The sequence below is a fragment of the Nannobrachium achirus genome (genome assembly GCF_963921795.1).
Source record: "Nannobrachium achirus genome assembly, chromosome: 20".
NCBI lineage: Eukaryota > Metazoa > Chordata > Actinopteri > Myctophiformes > Myctophidae > Nannobrachium > Nannobrachium achirus.
In genome coordinates, this window is record NC_137827.1 from 27,830,629 (window position 1) to 27,838,189 (window position 7,561).

Below are 7,561 nucleotides of genomic sequence, written 5' to 3' on the forward strand. Positions count from 1 at the left end.
CGGCGTTTCGTCAGCCCCGGCTGGGCCGACCTGCCGAGCATATACGGCGCGCTAGGCTACCTCATCGGCATCGGGCTGCAAATCGGAGCCACTGCAGCCTGCGTGCATGCTTGCCGTTTCAGCACAAATGTAGCCTATATATGCTTGCTGTGTGCATGCATGTGTGCAAGGTAATGTGCATGCATCTGCACAGTAAAAGCTAAAACGTTTACAGTGTGAGTGCTGTTCATGTCGTTTATATGTGAACGGATGCAATACGTGTCCTATATTTCGGTGTCTTGCATGTACAGTATTGTGTGTGTGTGTGTGTGTGTGTGTGTGTGTGTGTGTGTGTGTGTGTGTGTGTGTGTGTAACTGCATGTGTGCAACTCTGCAAATGCGTGCCTGTGTGTATCTACTATCTATCTATGTGGCTGCATGCGTGCACCCTTGTTGTGTGCGTGCGTGTGTGTGTGCAGGACAGGAGGAGAGGGCCTCCCCTCCCCCCCAGCATTAGGCCTACCCTCATCAACCCTCCCCCCAACCCCTCTCATCCCATCCTATCCCACCTCCCCCCATGCCTTGCCTGTGTAATCCCTGCCAGCTGGCCCCGATGGCTAATCCCTCTGCACTGATCAGCTGGGCCACGCATCCAGTACGGGACAGGACAGGGACAGGGGCAGATAGGGGCGGGACACTCAATGCGTGCGTGCTTGTGTGTGTGTGTGTGTGTGTGTGTGTGTGTGTGTGTGTGTGTGTGAGGTGGGGGGTGGTGTCGACCAGAAAGCATAAATTGAAGCCCGTGCTTGAGCATCGGCGCAGTGTGTCTGTGTGTGAGCTAGTTGCCTGTTCTCTCCTCTCTGTCTGCCCATCCTTCTCTCTCTCTCTCTCTCTCTCTCTCTCTCTCTCTAAATATATTTATATATATATATTTCCCTCTCCTTCTCCTTCCTTTCCCTGGATCCTTATACATATATACCGACCTGGCTTATATATGTATATTTTGCACTTGGGACTTTTTTTCCCCCACACCGCTTTCTTCTCCTTTTTTTTGTGTCTTGAGACTTGGATTTTTTTTTTTTTTTTTTGCCCCAGTAGGGGTGACTGGGGAGAATTTATCAGAATCTTTTTTCTCCTCTTCTTCCCCCAACCCTCTCTACCCTCTTTCCCCCCTGACTGCATGCGTGACACCTGCCTGCCTGCCTGCCTGCCTGCCTCCTGTCCCTTCAGCCCCCTCCACGACATCCCTCCACCCCTCTGTGTGCCTGCTCCCCAAACTCGTCCCAGCACCACAAGGACCCGCACCGGATGGAGCGGCGCAGCCACAATTACAACTACAGCAACAACAACAAACAACAACAACGCCAGGACCCAAGGACCTGATGATGGAGGGAATAATCTGTCTGCAGCGCCTCACTGCTGGCTTTTTTTTCTCCATCTCGTAAAAAAGAAGGATATATTTGGTCTGAACAAACTATGCTCTCCTCCGTGCTACAGTAGTATTCTATAAGCGGGAAAAAAAGAGAGAATCAAGCAATGGCAGTGCTTAAGATTTTAAAAGCAAAGCCATTTTAGTAGTATTTTGTATTTATTTTTTTGTGGGGTGGTCTTGCATAATTTGATTTAAGCCGATTTTATATATATTTTTTAGACGTTGTATGTTTGTATTTTACTGTATGTGATTTGTGCATTTATTCATCTGTGTACGTAGTTATAATGAGCACGGCTGTTCAGGTTCTGTCTGCATTGCTTTACGTGCAATAGTTACGTGCGCAAACACAGGGTACACAGAGAGCGAGAGAGAGAGAGAGAGAGAAAGAGGGAGAGAGAGTAGGAGGGAGGAGGGAGGGAGGAAAGAAGAAGAAGAAGAAGAAGAAGAGAGATATCGACACTGCTTTAACAAACTGTAATGAAGGATTGCTTGGTCTGGTTAAACCATACCAAGCACTTGAGCAGGAGCGGCGCAGGCAGCCCTGTGGTAAGGAGAACACATCGCTGTGTAGTTGTATGCATTTAGTCCTCATCCTTTGTTTTGCTCTGAGCAGAAGATGCTCTGCAGGAATGGTAGGAAGCAGGTAGCTAGGGTGATGCTGCTGCCTTTATGGTGCAACAAAGGTAGCTTCATTAATCTCTCTGTGCCTCTCTCTCTCTCCCTCCCTGCTCTGTGCTCTTCTTTCTGATGTACTGCATGTGAAAATAGATTTCCTTAATGCTTTGAATGCTGCTTTGATGTTAACTAGATGTGTTTTTTTTCTTCTGTTCTCATATTGTTGCTGGAAGCCCATCCTGACATTCACACACATGCATTTATACTGACGCAGGCATCGCTCGGACACAGCGTTCACAATTTCATGTTGCTGTTTCTGTGTTCGCATGTATGTATGTATGTATTCGTTTATGTGCAGCGAGTGTTTTCTTAAGCAAGGGGGAAATGCATGTTTGGTGTGGAATATAGCATGCCCATGTACTTTGAGATGCAAAAGCACTGCATAGCTGCCTCTGAGCCTGCAGAGAGGAGAAAGCACAGGTGAGGAGAAAAAAACAAAAACAAAGGGAGAACATGCAGGGCAAAGCGTGGATGGACTGTAAAAAGGGGACTGGACAAACTCCAGAGATTAGATGACCAGTGACAGACTGGGATCAATGCTAACCAAGCCTCAGGTTAGTGCAGGTGGGGGGGCAGATAAAGAAAGAACAGTTGTGTTTCACTAAAACCATGCAAGAGCAAGTGGTGTTGAGATCATGCCAGTATGATGATAGGAAGATTGTGGGACATGGAGGAGTGATGGGGGTTGAAAGTTTGGGTTTGCGCTCTTTGTGTTCACAGTGGACCTTGATTTATTTTCAATACAATTAAGGCACGCGGTGAATGCCAAGAGAGAAGCCACAGTCATCATGCATCTTGAGAGACACACCGGCACGTAGAATAATCTCTAGGTCAGCAGAATGGCACTAGTAAGTACACGCAGTACATGTATGAACCAGGGTAGAGTGAGATTGTTACACGTCACGCAGTCACAGAGAACATTGGGGACAGACAGTAACCAAACCAAAGTGATGATAGCCGACTGGCCCAACTAAAACGGGTGTTCAGATTAACCGAACCAAGACGAGAAGTATACTACGAGATGTTGTATTATTGGATGGTGATAGCCTATTAGGCCTATACAACAATGACTCAGGCACCAGGCTGATATACTCTACAGTGTCCCATAATGTAAGAGTGGACAGGTCTACGGCAGCATTACGGAGTCAGTCCTAGGGCCAAATGGACAGAGGGCTCACACCAAGGGGGAGATGATGGCCATGTGGTGACAGGGGGCCACTTCAAAGGTCTATATGGGTTTACGCATGAGTGTACATGTACCCTATCTGAGAGAGAGAGAGAGAGAGACACAGAGAGAGACTTTTCTGTATATTAGTTCTCAATTTTAACAGCATAATATTTCATGACCTGGAAATTAGTTGAGTTTGCTATTATTTTCTGTGGAGAATTTGAGTCATGATATAGGTCTATCCCTGGCAGTAAAGGTCATAGTCATTCTCATGTCTGCTTATTTATTTGTCAAATCAAAAATAATTAATAATAACACTTACTTCCATGACCATTCAACATTCCTTTTCATTTCATATTTTTAAAACAGGGTTTTGTTTATTTCTTGTTTATTTTTGTTACATGAAAAATATTCTCAATAAAGTCGTCACTTCATGAACTACATTTCTATTGGCTCAATGTTATTTATTTTAAAAATGAAATGTTCCAAAGCACAACATAATTTCAGCACTGCATTGACTGTGTAGACTCAAGGTGCAAAATCGCAATAAGGGCGATAGAGTTGTAAATTGACCTACATCTCAAATAATGGCCAATGCAATAGGGACAGGCCTGTGCAGAAATAGCATCACAGATTAAGACACATATTAACTGTTGTTGGCCTAGGACTGAGCTAAAAATGTTTAAGTTGAAGCAAATATTATAGTTCTTCCTATATTAGTAACCTATTCTTAGACTGTTTGAAAGCCTATTCATCATAGTTCAAAAATAATCTAGCCAAAAATAACACAATGAAATTTACCCTAGAGCTCAGTCCTAGGATTAGGTTATATTTCCACAGGTAACGTTTTCATCTATTTTTTTTATTTTTTTTATTAAACATCAAAATAGCTTTTGATAATATTACTAAGTGATGTTTTTGTTCTCATCTAAAATGTAGTCCTAGCCTACATAATACAGCAGCAGGCCCGCCATCTATCCATATAGTATCAGGCCTATATCTCCAAAATTATACGGCAGCAGGCAGCACTCCGCACATTACACGGCACGTGGCGCATATGTTAAGACAGACAGAGGTCATCAACCGCTTAAAAACCCTGTGTCTGTCTGGTCTACATATTATGCGTTTTCAAAATCTCTGAATAGAATCGGGACAATGGGAGAAATGAAGGGGTGATACTCAATATGTCAGTATAGTGCACAACCTCTCTCAGTATATGGTAAGCAGGTGACCGATGATTAGGCTCCGCAAAAAAAGGCAAGCGAGGGGGGAACATTCATCATTATGACATTTTTTTTCCTCGCATTTTGCATTAAGCCCAAGTCACATTTTAAGGGAAGACATAATAATTTGTGTTGTGATAATGGCGTGCAAAACCATATTCTCCTTGCTCGTGGCCTTCATTCATTGGCGGACATAAATGAATATGGCGTCGAATGTTTTATCAGGTGTTTTGGCCAACGGATGGTTGGAAACATAACTAGGCCTACTAGGATGTGTTACACAATGACTAGGCCTAGACTATCATCATAGGAGTTCATAAACCTTTTGAGGCTATATTGCCTTTTGCTCTGCACTGTAGCCTAAATAACCCATAGCCTATTTGTTTAGGCCAGGTATTTTCGACCAGTGGTCCGGGGACCGGTCCTTGAGGGGTTCCAGGTGGTCCCCAGCTATATGACGGAGAGTTGGTAACCAAATGGACCCATATAGATCTTTAACTCTTCTTGAGATTGTAAAATGAAACCAAATGGACCAGTAGGCCTACGAGTCCACGCTCTCAAGAGTATAGTCCTAGGCTATTGATTGTTAAACATCTGCATCACTTAATTTACAAGAAGTCAACACAATTAGAACGTTTTTGTCTTGGTCAACGTTTTCCTGTTAATCTCTCCTATATGGTACCAAGTTCAATAGGCTACGCTACAGCATGGAATTGTGGACAGATCGAATCTTTATCCAATGATAACAAAATATTCTATAGCCTATAGGCCTACATGTTGGGTCTGAGAGGCTAAATCCCATCAAATGGTGGTCCGTGGCTCAAATGCTGAATAAATAATGGACCTTTATAAGAAAAGCGTTGAAAACCACTGGTTTAATAGGCTATACTTGGCATATAGGCGGCAACATTTAACACAAGCAACTGAAGCAAGCCTATATGCTATATGACAACAATGCTCCGTTTGGTTTGGTTTGGGACAGGTAGCTATAGGACAGCCTTTCAAAAAACAAAATACGCAATGCACTAAAATTGAGGGGGGTGGAAAAAAAAATCTAATTTAGCCATGGAAATAGAGGTCTGTTCAAACATGGCGAAGCGTCACTAATGGAAGAAAGAGATGGATGCCTTATGATAATCAGGGGCACGTGCTGGGGTGAGAGAGGGGAAGGCGCGCGCCTCATATCTGATAAAGCCAAGGCTATGACCTTGCAGTAATATAGTCTATAACACAATGCGTTAATACGGAGCTTTCTTCCTCATTATCTGTATGATTCCCATATTCTACTTTTCTTTCTTTGTTTTAACGACGTCAAAGACAAACTGAAACGAAGCAGGGAAAATGTAGGCCTATGGGTAGGTCTGTTAAGTGATTAATATAGGCTAGGGCCTATACTGAAATGATAACGCCTGTGCGCTGTTATATTTAAGTGAACAGTAGACTGTGTGTGTGTGTGTGTGTGTGTGTGTGTGTGTGTGTGTGTGTGTGTGTGTGTGGGTGGTGTGCGCGCGCTCTCTCTCTCTCTCTCCCACACACATACACGCACACACACACGCGCACGCACACACACACACACACACACACACACACACACACACACACACACACACACACACACACACACACAATATCATCGTCATCATCGACAGAGAAGAATTTCACCTGTCACTATTCATTCTCACAAAGGGTTAGTCCTCTCTTCAGCCTCCATGAAGTTTTCATCTAAAGATATGAACACTGGCCTCATCATAGACCCCTACTCCTCTCTCTCTCTCCTCCCTCAGAACCCTCTTTTCTCCCTGTGGTCCCATTTCCTTTCTTTCTTCTCCTCCGTTGTTCTCTCAGTGGCTGTCTGTTGGTGTGTGTGTGTGTGTGTGTGTGTGTGTGTGGGCAGGGGCGTCACAAGGGGGGGGGGGGGGCTTTTAGCTATTGAAAAATAGCAGATCTACAAGCGAGCTTATAGATCTGCTATTTTTGAAAAGTGCAGTGTGCAAATCTTTGAATATATGTATTTTTTAAGCAAACATTTGTAACTCAAATTTTGCTTCTGGGAGGTCAAAATTGGCCTACATATCATTTTGGGGGACCTTCACATGAAAAAGTTTGAGCACACACTGACATAGAAACAGGTTTTTCAAAAAACCTTATAGAAGGATTTGAAATATTCAAAGAAAAAAATAGCAGATCTACAAGCTCGCAGCAAAACCGCACTGTGAGCTTGTATATCTGCTTTTTTTTTCAATTCATGGGTTGCATTTGTAGTCCTAAACCGGCCATATTGAGGACCAACACAGGTGTTCAATTTGTCTGATTGGCATGATAGAACCAATGTTCTATGTTAATCAAAACACCTGTGTTAGTCCTCAAAATGGCTGGTGTAGGACTACAAATGCAACCCATGAATAGTTAAAGCACAAAATAATGCGTAATAATAATGCATTCCCAGAATCCCAGTCTAAATGGGTTAAACCCCTTCTCCCTATGAAGAACATTCATGGGGGGCCCGTAGTGAATCCTTGTACCCAGGGCCCAGAATTTGGTGCGACACCCCTGTGTGTGTGTGTGTGTGTGCGTGTGTGTGCGCGCGCGCGACTCTCTTTCACGGCCTTTCATTTGCATCCCAGGAGGGCTTGGTTAGGGCGTCGCGTCCCCGGGGACGCACAGATAAGGGTCACCGGAGATCCCCTCGGGCTGCGTGTTTCACGCGAACGCAGACACGACACGTGCCGCCCGTCACCCCCCTTTTCCCCCGGTCACCCATGACCCACCGCCACACGCGCGTGCGTGTGCACACATACACGCACACACTCACGCACGCCCTAAAACTGCAGTTCAGGGTAGGGTAACCCCCGGACCACACACAAATAGGCCTAATAGCTGTATATCGATATTGTTTAGTAAAATAATAGGCTATAGGCTACTATAGCTATAATGGCCTATGGCTGAATTTAACAAACTTCGGTTAACTTCACAGCTAACCCTAGTATAGCAAACCTATAACTTAAAATAATAACTAATAACTTGAAAATAAGGCCTGCTTCTTCAAATGAATTCAACTGTTTTATATTGTGGTTCATTTTTCAC